Genomic DNA, 14,846 nt, shown 5'->3' with positions numbered 1-14,846 from the left:
TTGTGTCAATCTGTCGAAACGTGAAAATAATGACTTACAGGATGATATAGTGATGTTAGCTAAAATCACTTAGAGCTTTAAAAAATAATTATTTAATAAAAACTGAATATTTATTACTTTTTACGCTTTTACACATAACGGGTTCGTTCGGGTCAACAAGATGAAAAGGCATTTCTACGTTTTTAGAGCACACTACGCATAAAGAACTATTTTCCATTAAACGAAGTAAGAGATTAACGGATTAGTACATCAAAGGATATTTCAACTTTCAAAGGAAACAGTCTTGAATTCAAAAGACTCGACAACTTTAAGAAGCAACTGTACCATGCAAAAGTAATTTCTTGGAAAAAAGATGGAATCTGACATTCGTTTTGTGATCATCTTCGAGGATGTCGATAAAACCCTAAACAGAGTACCAACACAACTATTGTGGAATGTGTATCGGACTGTGTCCTGTCAACAGAATGATGCAGCTTTTGTTCACATCTTCGGGAACAGAAGTTTTAACAAACAATTTGTTGAGATGTCTTTTGAAATAGCAGATATTGTTATACTGTACAATGCCAGGTGATCAAACAGCTAACAAAGCATAAATAGACAACTAGCTGGAACAAACCCAATTGATGCCATAAGATTCAAAACTTTCGTTAATTAGCATAGACTCGTTTCTTAGTTGTGAATGCTAATGTTTGTTGAAAATATTCAGTAACAAGTACTGAGGTGGTATCATTTTTAAAGAATTGATACAATACGAATAATATGATGAAGCACTGAAGCAGGTACTTTGTTTACAGTGATAACTTGAAAACCCTCTCAAGAGATATGGTAATACATAATTTACGTACTCTGTGTTTATTAGGCATACGCTTCTGCCTTAAAGCAGTATGGCGAAGAAACGCAACAACAGTCGTGGAGTAGAGTGATTAAGTTATACCCGCATGAATGAGATATGTCCACGGTGAGCTTGATTTTCACGAAGCTAAAATCTTGTGGAATGTTATAGTTTGTAGTTTTGGTCTTGTAAATAGAATATAATCGGTTATTAGTTTCACGAAGATTTGTAGTGAAACTGGCAACAAATATGATGTTTGTAAATGCATAACTTTACTAGCCACCAAATGCAACAGTATGGCCAAGGTTGGAGAGAGTCCGCATTCTATCTCGAAATTCTCTCATATGGCCATGTGCATATAGTCACTGCCAGTGAAGTCTTGTTCACTGCATTCCTGTGGCTGTGCTGTTTACGAAAAGCAAATGCTCAGCCACTAAACCAGGTTACTGAGAACGGAGGATTCTCTCAAGAGAATTGAAAACCTCAGATTTTAAACCAATGGTAATCATGGGCCCCTTTGTACCAGGAAGAAGCGCTGGAAGTGGATAGGACACACATTGAGGAAAGCACCCAACTGCGTCACAAGACAAGCCCTCACATGGAATCCTGAAGATCAAAGGAAAAGAGGAAGACCAAAGAACACATTACGCCGAGAAATGGAAATAGACATGAGAAAAATGAACAAGAATTGGAGGGAACTAGAAAAGAAGGCCCAGAACAGAGTGGGTTGGAGAATGCTGGTCAGCGGCCTATGCTCCATTGGGAGTAACAGGCGTAAGTAAAGTAAAGTTTGTACCAATGTTTGTGTTTAGATAAACAAATAATAAGTAATTCACCGGACGTTGGTAAACATATGAAATGAGGTTTAAGTACGAGGAACCAAGGCCAAAGTTAATTTGGTTACACCTCTTCATAAAAGCCGATGTGTTGAATAACCCAATTAGGACAAATGAAGTAAAAAGATAAGTAACAGTTCTGAAATAAACCCGAACAAAACGATCAGTTAGCAGACAACTAAGTGTCGCGAGTCACGATGCGATTTGTTTGACAAGAATGTACATATGTTGCAAAAATGTCTCTTAGAAGTCAACTAATTCAATTTAGGAGAGAATTGAGCACGTATTTCTGAGGAAGATATGGAAATTAAAATAATACACATCTGAACAGTGTAACAGAATCACTTAATATAAGAACGCAAGGTCACTATGAAAAATTGCCATCCACTTGAATTTAGACTTAGAAACTAAATAACCACAAAAATATGACCCATAAAACTCACCAAGACGGCCCAGTCCATAAAGCCCACCTAGTCCAAGAGACCTTGACGCTTTGTCAGTCAGTGAGTCATATAAACAAATTGGATTAATATAAATAATCATGATCATAAGAAAGTCACGACAGTGATCAAGTCTCGAGAACAGTGGCTATTTCTACAGATGTTAAGCAGTGCTATTTACTAATGGCTATGTTGATTGGATGTACATAATTAAGCACCAGGGTTCCAGTGACATAATATTCACGTTTTATAATTTATACACTGTCTCTGATATTTTGAATTATGTTGTGGGATGTCTCGCAGGTGTTCTTAAATGTATATTCCTCCTAACTATTGCCTCGTAACGCTGATTTGGATCTACACTCAGACGTCTTCAGAATCTAAACATTTTGGGTATGTGAGGTAGTTGTTGAGGGCTTGGAAAATCTCAGACGGTTTCACTGATACGCTATTAGATATATTATTCCACTTTTAGAACGAAATAGCAGGGTTTTCCTTTTTTATTTCTGAAGGACCCTGTAAATCCGCATTGATATATAACACCCAGTGGTAGTTGGGTTGGCTGTAGAGTGAAGCAATTTACACTGTAATTAAGATAATTAACGTGTTCACGACTGTGTAACTCTTCTTTTAATGCGATTGATTAATTTGTGTTTTTCAATGTTGAATGATTTACGAAAAAAGAATGTTTATCTAAGATCAATCAGTACTGTTAGGGGAATAACACCGAGTGCTAACTATACGATAGTGTAATCCGAATGTACCCTACCTCATATATTTTACTTCCGGACCCTGAATGACAACTGAAACATAGTAGGGGTTGATAATGGCCCTCGTGAAAAGACTGCTAAGGTGGCATGATTCGGTCAGACTAGAGCAATAATTATATGTATCATTAGTCCTTCTATTAAATATATTTTAACGCTAATATTATATCTATTCTTCAAAAGTTCCTACAAAGCCTTACACTGACAACTTTGATGATGCATGTCAAGATAGAAATACGACTTGCGTCGAAGTAAGGTTATATAGATTAGGCAGTCACATCGCTCCAGGTTCACATTATTAGATTTGGTTTATTACTCTAGTACCATTGATGTGTACACCGATACCGACCTGTGACCTTGTAACAGCTTAGGTTGGTTGGTTAATAGTCGACCTCAAACAACTAAGCATATGTCATAACAATATATTTAAAGTATTCATTCACTTCCTTATTTTGTATAGGCGTTATATTTCCTGTTATCTTATGTTGCATGTTGAGAGGCTTTGTTTATCTGAACAGATAATCCCACGTTCCATTGTGACTGTGCGAAGATGAAAATAAAGACCTACTCACTACTAGTCTGCTTTCTTCTACCAATAGCACGAGGGTTACCTACAGGCAGGAAAACCTAAATCCTTTGATTATGGGCTCAACTAAGGAAATGTAATTTGTTGTGCATCCTCATATTTTATTACAATCACATATATTTGTTCTTACTTCTTAGTCCATTGTCGTATTTCAGTAGGGATTGGTATTCAGATTCAGCTTACCGAATCGATGGATACAAATTGCTAATCAACTATAGTTTTGCTTGGCTATTACAGTTCATTAAAGAGTTTTGGTAGCATTCACATGCACCGATCAAATTAGTTTGTTGAGATATAGACCAATAGGAATTATAAATTCAAATAAATATAGAAGCATTAGGGTCGGCGATGTATGTGGGTAAAGACCAAACGACTGTCTTGAACTGACTTCTCATCTTTCTTTGCATTGTGGACTACCCTTTTCTTTCGACCACTTCGTTACCAATTTTTGATTAGTGCTTACTACTTTCAGATAGAAAAGAAATGTGGTCAAAAATTACTGAAATTCATAGCAATTATTGTTTAATCCAAACTACGGTTTGGACTAATGGACAGCTGTCTGGATGAGTTAGATACGCGCCCTCGCCCACTTGAAACGAAAACAAAGTAATTGGGTAAGATGACGGTTCTAAACAAGTATGACCACTCAGCTATCCAACCAATAATTGTTCAATTGATCAAATCAATCACAACAAATAAATGTTATTCTATCCTGTCTGGATAGACCACGTACAGATTAGTTCAAAAGGTAATAATTGGTCTCTCTATAACACAGAGTGTTTTCAATTCTGGAAGAGTGCCTCAATTCACAACCAAAATGCACAATTCCAGTCAACACAGGTAAAGCAATCAAAAGGAGGAACAAACCAATATGGCTGCCGCCAAGACTGAGTATAAAGTAAAACAACATAAGTGCAGTTCGGGAAGAAACACGGGGAATTAGTGAAGGTGTAGTAAAAATAAAAACTATAATAAAATACAAATATTAGCAATTCAAATGTAATCCAAAACTAACAATGTACAACTAAAGAGATCAATAGGAACAAAGAGCAAGTATGCACATGCAGGGATTTTCACAAACACACAAAACATTCCAAATGGATCTTACACCGGCCCTCAACGTCCCTCCAAACCACACAAGCTACATTGATGCCTATGGTCATGGTTCATTGTATGACATATTATACTATAGGAACGAGTAGGACTTACAACAGTACGCCTACTCGACCTACCTACATTGATAATACGAGGAACTAATTCGAGCCTTCAAGGAGGCATAACTTACGTATATCTCTTCTGACTAATCCACCGTTCGTACGAACAGCCACTGTTCTAACTCTTCCGTCGTCATCTATTTCACAATCTTCAACTACTCCTAAGGGCCACTTTCCACGGGTCGATATGTCCGAAGCCACGATCACCACATCCTCTTTCTGAAAATTGCGGTGTTCAACTAACCACTTTTGACGTTTTTGTAGGGACGGTAAATACTCTCTTAACCACCTTTTCCAAAACACATTAGCAAGATGATTAACCTGTTTCCAACGTATGTCATATTTATCTCTGATGCTACCTTCCTCGACTATTCCGTCACATTCTCTCAATAATAATAAACTATTTGGCGACAAGGCTAGTTTATCGTTAGCATCTTGAACGATCAGAGTTAAAGGTCGATCGTTCAATATCCTTTCAATCTCAATCAAATAAGTGCTTAAGGTCTCATCGGTAAAAGTCTGCTCTCTAGTTATCAATAATAACAGTCGGCGTATGAACCTAATCATCCTTTCCTAGATTCCACCCCTGTGGCTGGATGAGGGCGGGTTAAAATGCCACTGACTCTGCCTAACTGACGGTTCCTTGTCTATTTTCTGCTGATTCAACTGTTGCACAAATCTTAGTTCGGAGACCGCACTCACGAAATTTGACCCATTATCACTGTAAATTTCTGCAGGTTTCCCTATTCTTCCAATAAAACGAATCAGTATTCAAACTATGTGTCATTTCAATATGTACTGCTCGGGTTTGCAGGCAAGTAGATACACATCAGGAACATATGCACGAAGGCTATAAGAGAAGACAGGCTTCAGTACCAAACAAAGCTTATGGACAAATTCGCCTCTAACCCTAGAAGCCTATTCCGTTATGCAACCTCTCTTCGTCAAGCCAAAACAGGAGTTTCTCAACTGCTAGGTCTTAACGGCCCGACCAACAACGATGGCGACGCCGCTAACCTTCTGGCGGCATATCACTCTCAAACATTTCAACCGGCTGACATCAACTTTATTGACGACAGTTTCATCTGCAGTTCCACAGGACTTTCTGAAGTGGACCTAAGTGCTGACTTGGTGTTCCGGAAATTGCAGCACTTAAGACTAGACACTTCTCCTGGCCCGGATATGGTTCATCCTGCCATACTGAGGGAGGCAGCCTCAATCCTGGCAACGCCGCTTAGCGTGATGTTTTCACACTCGCTTAGCCGAGGCAAATTACTGGAAAATTGGAAGTTGGCTCACATCACACCAATTTTCAAAGGAGGTCGACGCAATGAACCTTCAAGTTATCGGCCGGTGGCTCTTCTGTCATTACCTTCAAAACTCATGGAGTCCCTGATATGCGACGGTTTAAATGACTATCTACTGTCCTTAAATTTCTTCTCACCCCAACAGCATGGTTTCAGGAAGGGTTACTCTTGTATAACCAATCTGCTGACTGCGGTGGACAGATGGACAAGCATCCTCGATTGCAAGGGAAAGGTTGATGTCATTTACCTTGATTTCTCAAAAGCTTTTGATAAGGTCAACCACTTGTGTCTTATCAACAAGCTCAAACGACTAGGTATCAAACCACCCCTAATGGATTGGCTTACTTCATACCTAAAAAATCGACACTTTAAGGTTAGGGTTAATTTCACTTTATCTCAGGCTATGGAATGTCCTAGTGGGGTCCCCCAGGGCTCAGTACTAGGGCCTCTTCTCTTCTTGATCTACATAAATGATCTTCCTCAACAGGTAACGTCAGACTTATTACTTTTTGCCGACGACGTGAAACTTTGGGGAGAGATACGCAACCAAGACGATACACAGGCACTTCAGGAGGATCTGACGCGACTTCAAAGTTGGGCAGACGATAACGGACTTACCTTTAACACTTCAAAGTGTAAAGTAGTCCATCTGCGACATATTGCAAACTACAGTTACAACTTAGGAAACTCCTCTCTAGTAGTATCCCAAGTCGTAAAAGATTTAGGAGTCCTGGTGTCTTACGCTAACTGTGACAAAAATGCCTTCCGAGCAAACCTTGCACTGGTAACATTGAGGCGCATTTTTGGCCAGTTTGACGGACGAACTTTCCACGCAATCTTCAATAGTTTCATCCGTCCCCATTTAGAGTACGGAAACATAGTACTCCCTCCCTCACTCCAAAAGGACAAGGTCACTTTGGAGCGTACCCAACGGCGAGCCACGAAATCAGTTCGAGGACTCAAATCTAAGCCTTACGAAGAACGCCTCCGTTCACTAGACCTTTACCCATTAGAATATAGGCGTCTTTGAGGTGATTTAATAATGGCTTATAGTATTCTTAACACTTCTGGACATCCTCTTAAACACCTACTTAAGCTTAGTTCGAATAATAACCTAAGGGGTAACACCCAGAAACTGGAAACACAACATAGCAAGACGGAATGTAGACACAGCTTCTACTCCTTAAGAGTTGTCAAATGCTAGAATTCGCTGCCGGCCGAGCTAGTCCAAGCGACTTCTCAGGAGTCCTTCAAGAGGCAACTTGACCTATTCTTAAGGACCAAGGACAACATCACACTATGATTTACCAATTTCTTTTCCTCTTTTTTTGTTAACATACCTAGGTTCCTGCCTGGAGGATTTGGCGATCCCCTGCTACTAGACACGGAAGCCTGTTAAGCGAAAGCTTCTTCTATTCCGTCCACAACCATTTGAACCATTTGAATTTGAACATCCATATATTTTTTCTAATGATCTTCCTCTTAACAAAAAAGGGTCCAAAGTAGTCTACTCCTACGGCTGAGAAGCTATACCATCCTTGTTGAACTCTATAAGCTAGAAGTAGTGCCATCAATTGTTGCCCTGTATTCATCGTAAACCGCCGGCATGTCACACACTTTCCTATCACTCTCTTAACCGTGCTGGTTCCTTTTATTATCCAATACCTTTTTCGAATCGTGGCCAGTACTTGTGACGTTCCTGTGTGCCCTTGTTCCTTATGATAATGTCTAATTATCATTTCTGTCACTAAGTGTCGACTGGGCAATATTGTTGGATGTTTAAAGGCATTTGGGAAATCTGAGTATCTTAGTCGACCTCCAACGCAGAGTAACCCATCAAGCATTATCGGTGATAAGCCCATCAGATCATTGCGACTAACTACTTTACCATTGTTTTTAAATCCACTAAGCATTTCTCCATACACTTCTTTCTGAACCATCAATAAAATTTTACGCTTGGCGGTGTCAAGCTCTTTGACCTTTAAACGTCCTAGATGAACGGATACTTCATGACTCGGTGAACGAAGTACCATCAGGAATTCTATGAACCATCTAAGCCAGGCTACGGCCCTGACTAATTTCAACCACTCGGAATAATAAGAGAGAATAGGTGACATGTTGTTCTTTATACTACTCAAGTTAACCACAGCAGTTTTTCTAAACTCAATATCGTCAGGAGTAGGTTCCGGACAGTCAGTGATTGTTGTACAAAATTCGTCATGCAGTAAGGTAGGACATTTGAACGAAGATTCAAGATCAGTCATTTTTTTGTATACCTCTTGAGGTCCAATCAGCTGGATTCTGTGACGACTTTACATAATTCCATTGTTCAACCTTCGTATACTGGTGCACCACAGCGAGGTGGTTGGCTATATAGGTGCTATATCGGTTCTCGATATTCTTAATGTAGTATAACTCTATCATGGAATCTGTATGGAAGTTTACATTGCAGAAAAAATTAGGCAGACTTCTCCGTAATACTTCACTAAGCCTCACACTTGACACCGCTGCCGCCATCTCAAGTCTCGGTATAGTGACTTGTCTGATAGGTGCTACCCTAGACTGTCTGTACAACAAGATACAATATGATGGTTCCTCCAAATAACTGACTCGTGCGTACGCAACTGCTCCATAACCAATCTCTGAAGCATCACTGAACAAGTGCAATTCTACTTTCGCGTCGGGTTCGTCGATTCTCTTCTTGATACCCCGAGCTACCGTAACGTGACCTATCTGACGCATAAAACTTACCCAATTTAGCCACGCGGACATGTATGGCTCGTTGAGAGGCTGATCCCAGCCTATTTGGGACTTACATAATTTTTGCAAGAGGAGTTTGGCAGTAAGACAGACTGGAGCAATTAGACCCAGAGGATCGAACAGAGAAGAAACTATAGATAGAATACCTCTCCTAGTAAGAGGCCTTTCCGGTGCATCAAGGTAAAACTCAATTACAACTTGTTTAAAATCTCATTCTACACCTAGAGTTCAATGAGCGGTGTCGTAACTCACTGACATTTCTATCAAGGACTCTTCTTTACATACATCAGGCAAGATGGTCCTTACCTCCTCCGAGTTGGTAACCCATTTCTTTAGTTTAAAACCTCCTCTACATAATAATTCACTTATCTGCTTAACGAAACTCTTTGCTTGATCACAAGTGGGAAAAGATAACAAGCGATCATCAACATAGAAATTATTCTTAACAGCATCTACGACATAACCATCATAACAGTCAGAGAATGTTTGGGCCGTCTTTTTCAAGGCAAAGTTCGTGCAAAACGGCGATGATGTAGCACCAAATGGATGAGATGTCATTTGAAACTCGGATGGTTCCCTCGATATGTCTCCCTCCTGCCACCACAGAAATCTTAAAGCTCCTCGATCAGACTCAGGGACCTTCACTTGCATGGACATTTCTCAATATCCGCAGGGATTGCGACTGCTTCTTTGCGAAAACGCAATAATATACACACTAACTCAGCAGTGGTGTCGGGTCCTTGATAAATCATATCATTTAGAGAAACTCCCGCAAACTTGGCGGCACAGTCGAGGACCACTTTCAGTTTTTCTGGCTTTTTCGGTTTTAACACTGCATGGTGAGGTAAGCACCACCGGGGGCGATAACTAGGTTGCAATTGTATTTCAGGGATCTTCGCATAGCCCTTAATAAAATTACTTTCGATACTTTTAGTATACTTGATATGCAGAATGTCATCTTTCAACAGTCTACGCTTCAAACTCTGTAATCTACTGTTTGCCACTTCATAATTCCCCCCTTTCATATTTGGATTCACTTTCCATGGTATAGGAACTACAAAATGACCATTTTCGAAGAGCGTGCCCCCTTCCACAATCCTTATAACCGCCTTATCTTCTATTGATACTGATTTATCATTTGAATAAACATCAGAAAACTCTACATCAAAAAGTTTACGTATTTCGTTCTCCAAAGTCTGTAATTTACTGGTGTGATAAACAACTCTTCCTATATTCCGAATATGACGCAGGTTCAAAGCAACGTTTTCACAGCGTACGGGTTCTTCCTTCCACCCAACCGTTGGTCTAACACCCAATGTGCTACTGGTACGTCGCAACCAATAAACAGTAAAACTTCTTCAGAGTCTAGGCTATCTATTGGCACATCACTTAAATGCGGCCACTTAACTAGGTTGTTCATTGCTGACTTTGTTGGCTTATGACCTAATACACTTGTTACAATCAGAGCTCCTTCAATCGTAACATGTTCAGATCGATCTAAAGAATATACCTCAAAAGGCGCACTCGTGACCTTTATTGTTCTATTACCGCCCACAGTCTCAACTACCACTGATGCTTGGTCTTTGTTCAGCCCGAGAGACCTTAAACAGTTTGATTTTATCAGTGTCACATCAGAACCGTTGTCCAACAGAGCATAACCCACAATCTCGGCATTTCGCGATTTCAATCGTACGGGAATCATTCCTAAACACACTTGACTGATTAGTGATTTAGTTTATCCGCAACAATTAGGGATACCAGGTTTATCATTTTCGCTGTGCAGCAAAGAATGGTGTTTCTTCTCACAACCATTAACGTTACAACGCTTTGTCAGCTTACATTCATTAACTTTATGTCCTTGCCTAAGGCAGACAAAACAGATGCCATTAACTTTTGCGTGAGACCATCTCTCTTGAACTGTAAGCGCTAAAAATTCTGGACATTCATAAATAGCATGGTCCTGGGAACACACATTGCATTTAGCTCTCTCTCTCTCGAATTATTCTCCTGCTACAATTGCAAGTAACAATTTGTCTTTAAGTTGTGTCCCTTTCTCGGACGATTCGCTAACCGTCCAAACCTACTATTAGCTACTCTCGCGCGAGATGCTATAAACTGGGTGAGCTCGTCAAAAATCGGTTCTCTATTATCTTCAGTCAATTCATCCACACAGTCCGCCCACTGGGCTTGCATAGATTGAGGTAAGAGTCTTACTATCCTCTCTAAAGTAATTAGGGAATTTAAATCGGCCGTATACTTCATCTGTTTCAAGACCATGGAGCAATTTTCCATCCTTATAGCTAGATTTGTCAGTTGCTCAGGATAACTGTAATCAACATTTGTAGTTTTGAATAAGTCCTCTAAAGTTTCTCGAGCAATTACATACGCCTGTCCAAACAACCGTTTTAGAATTTCTTTGGCCTTCTTGTAACCAGAATAGGCTTCCAACATAACACAACCCTCAATGGCTGTTTTCGCTTTACCCTTACAATAATGTATCAAATAAAGCAAGCGTTGACTATCATCCTTGACCCTTGTTTCTACATAGGTCTCAAACTCCCTTAAAAACTTCCAGTAACCTCTTGGCTGACCGTCGAAATAACTTAACTCAACCTTTGGTAACTCTGGACCTACGAAAGGCGCCGTAGGCATCACGCCTTTCGCTTGCTTCACGTCTAAACTAGGGTTTTCTATACCATCTGCCATTATATCACAACTAGATTCACTATAATGACAATCGTCCCCATTAGAATATGAACCATGACACATAGAAGCATCAAAAGGCATTTGCCTTGATTGAGGAGATCCATCCTTTTGTTCATCTCTTTTAGCATCCACGAGCCTTGAACTTAATTTCCTTCAACTATTGTTTGGCATCGCAAGCGAACGACCAAATATTTCCAGAGACAATGATTGGAATCAAGGAAACGAAAGCTAAACGAATTCGACCAAAATATTTGTTTAGAACTGTAAGATCCAAACTACGGTTTGGACTAATGGACAGCTGTCTGGATGAGTTAGATACGCGCCCTCGCCCACTTGAAACGAAAACAAAGTAATTGGGTAAGATGACGGTTCTAAACAAGTATGACCACTCAGCTATCCAACCAATAATTGTTCAATTGATCAAATCAATCACAACAAATAAATGTTATTCTATCCTGTCTGGATAGACCACGTACAGATTAGTTCAAAAGGTAATAATTGGTCTCTCTATAACACAGAGTGTTTTCAATTCTGGAAGAGTGCCTCAATTCACAACCAAAATGCACAATTCCAGTCAACACAGGTAAAGCAATCAAAAGGAGGAACAAACCAATATGGCTGCCGCCAAGACTGAGTATAAAGTAAAACAACATAAGTGCAGTTCGGGAAGAAACACGGGGAATTAGTGAAGGTGTAGTAAAAATAAAAACTATAATAAAATACAAATATTAGCAATTCAAATGTAATCCAAAACTAACAATGTACAACTAAAGAGATCAATAGGAACAAAGAGCAAGTATGCACATGCAGGGATTTTCACAAACACACAAAACATTCCAAATGGATCTTACAATTATTATGGTGCTTATGATTGCTTTCCTTTAAACTGATTATATATTTTGTCGAAGAAACTTCACCTCTTATAACCTAACGCCGACAAAAAATATATTCAAGTGCTTTCTAAGAAAACGTCTCACCAAATATTTTGCATCCAGGAAGGACTCTGAATTTTTTATTGCTTCGACACTATTTGGTATTTTATTTGTTGTCACTGTATATTTGTAAATGTTGTGGACCAAGCGAACTGCGGTAAATTTTCTAATCTTGCAAATTCACTTTACCTGCTACTCAGCCTGTACTCAATCTTCTAACAAAGTAAACGCCCCAACAGGCCCAAACACTACAGTTTACGTATCTCTGCCATGTTACATTTAATTTACCAGAATCCCAGTGAAAACTGCAGAAGTTTCCAGATATTGATACATTTAGTTAGGCTAGTGCTAGTGATGTGACTGAACAGTTGACGACTGACTTCGTAGATTATAGACCACAGGCAACTAAACCGTCCCTCATGCAGCGAAAATCACTGGTGACAGCCAGGCACTCCGGACAATTAGACATCAGCCGTTATCTAAGGCCCAAATGCTCTCAAAGACATTACAATACCTCAATACATGACATAACATTGATAAGCAATAATTAGTCTACTAAGTAGAGGACCTTGGTGACGACCGATCAACCAAGAAGCCTCTTGTTGAAAAACAAACAAAAAGCACATTTACATTTCAGTAGTAATAAAACCGAAGTAATGGGTGGGGTTGGTCTGCTCATTGGTTCATACTCGGTTTCACACCAGCTGCACACTCAATATTCTGCTATCTTGACAAATCTGTGTGGTGCCCAATTTCTTCACCCGGTATTTAGACCTAGTAAAATCGAGGTTGTCACATCGCTTCAATACTCGAAGGAAGTCAGAGCAATTGTCCTACCAGTCAGTGATTTTTCTTTCTGTACACTGTTAAGATGTACAGTTTTTGTCTGCAGCTCCGTTTGTAGCTGTCTAAGGAAATTATTTATCTTCCAAGGAAGAAGATTTGGCGGGGTTCTCAGGAATAAGTGCTGAGGCCATCGCTCGTTATGGAATTCGTAAGCGATCTTCACCTTAGATGTCTTTCTTAATGTTTGTGGGGCTAATGGAAGGTAATCGTGCCGTAGCCAAATCATCCATTGGGCAGTGAATGCCAACCAATTTACTGATCCTCATTATTGTCAACCACAACCAACACGTATCAATCAATTTTGTGTCACGAACAGTCTCATACGGCAGCAGTTCCATACGAATTTCTACAACATGTTGACACTAACATATGCTGATGCTTATTGTGAGCGTTTGTTCTAGCAAGTCGTTTAGGAAGTTAATTCACATGGTCACCATGATAGCATAATCTAGGTGATCTGTTGATTTCGAGTTTTGATTTCGACGTATTCCAGGTCAAACTGTTTCTTCCCAATCCGAGTAGGCCCGTCATTATTCACAAAGGCCGCCTGCTTTAGTGATACACATGTTTCTTCATGGCAACGATGTAAAGCTCGCAAAGAACTTCGGTAAGACTCAAATAAGTTTTCAAGTCTGGTGGATAATAATTGATTCGCATTTATGTCTAGAAGTTACAAAGTATTTTTTTGGATAAAAGCAAACTGCGTTCTCTGTTTGAATAAATCTCCATTCGAAGTATCGCAAGCCGAACAACGTTAAAGTTTCTTAATCCCCTGGGGTCTGAAATTAGGTGTTGAATGTTGGACTAACAAATTTGAAGTGCTATTTTAGAAAACTTTTGTGGTAAACTGATATACCGCGAAGTCTAAATCTTAAGCTAGTTTGTTACCAGATTAGATAAGCCCTATGACACATTGAAATGTGGTCTGATTTGTACGCCTGAATAAGAGCCTTCAGCTAGTGGCGTGTTCAGCAAGATCGGTACAGAAATATGTCAAAGCTACTTACCTTGGGTGAATATTTACAGCTACTAGAGACTCGGGGTTGGTTTGATAATTGATTTTGACACTGCAGGATCCTCTGGAGATAAACCAAGACGTGTAAGTACGTTTTTGATTTGAGGTGTAAAACCTTAAGGATAGATGTCTGGTGTAGGAGGTCAACCTGTGAACATAACTACAACCCTTCAAGAGTGGAGATGTCTTATTATTTCTTACCATCTAATGTTGTTCAGGAAACTTCCTCGGAAAAAGGAGATGATTTTATATTTTCTAAAGGATTCAACGGAGAATCCCATGATGGTTTGTCAAGCGTTTATTCGTTCGAGCATTTTTATTCGTATGCCTGAGTTCTTACTGTAATGTCGAGCGAAGGAAGTCAAATACAAACATTTGCCGCATTTGTGACCTGCATTCACTTGTATGGTAATATAAACATCTGAGATGTGAGTTGGAAAGTGCTTATGTGCCGCAATTATAGGTGATATGATACTGCACGATGCTTTCAGCCTAATCTTACGTGAAAGTTGTATTATTATATTATACACTGACTCATCGTTCGTGACCACTGAGAAAATGATACTTCGTACTTCTAAAGAACCCATTTGGGTTGGGGATAGAAC

The 14,846-nt window shown here is 39.6% G+C and overlaps 1 protein-coding gene across 3 annotated transcripts in view; it reads right to left on the bottom strand.

The window, feature by feature from the left end:
- The window catches only part of MS3_00009874 (uncharacterized protein), a gene marked incomplete at its 5' end in the record, with an annotated part of 55,951 nt that extends 53,785 nt beyond the window's left edge, over positions 1–2,166 (bottom strand). For 2 of the 3 annotated variants that reach the window (XM_051218280.1, XM_051218281.1), the window contains one exon: positions 2,112–2,166. The remainder of the gene's footprint in view (positions 1–2,111) is intronic. The other variant, XM_051218282.1, reaches the window with a different exon arrangement.
- Positions 2,167–14,846: the final 12,680 nt, after the last annotated feature.

This window comes from Schistosoma haematobium, chromosome 1, assembly GCF_000699445.3.
Source record: "Schistosoma haematobium chromosome 1, whole genome shotgun sequence".
In the NCBI taxonomy this organism is placed as follows: Eukaryota; Metazoa; Platyhelminthes; class Trematoda; order Strigeidida; family Schistosomatidae; genus Schistosoma; species Schistosoma haematobium.
The sequence above is the reverse complement of the archived record's forward strand: the minus strand, read 5'-3'. Positions and strand labels throughout refer to the sequence as shown.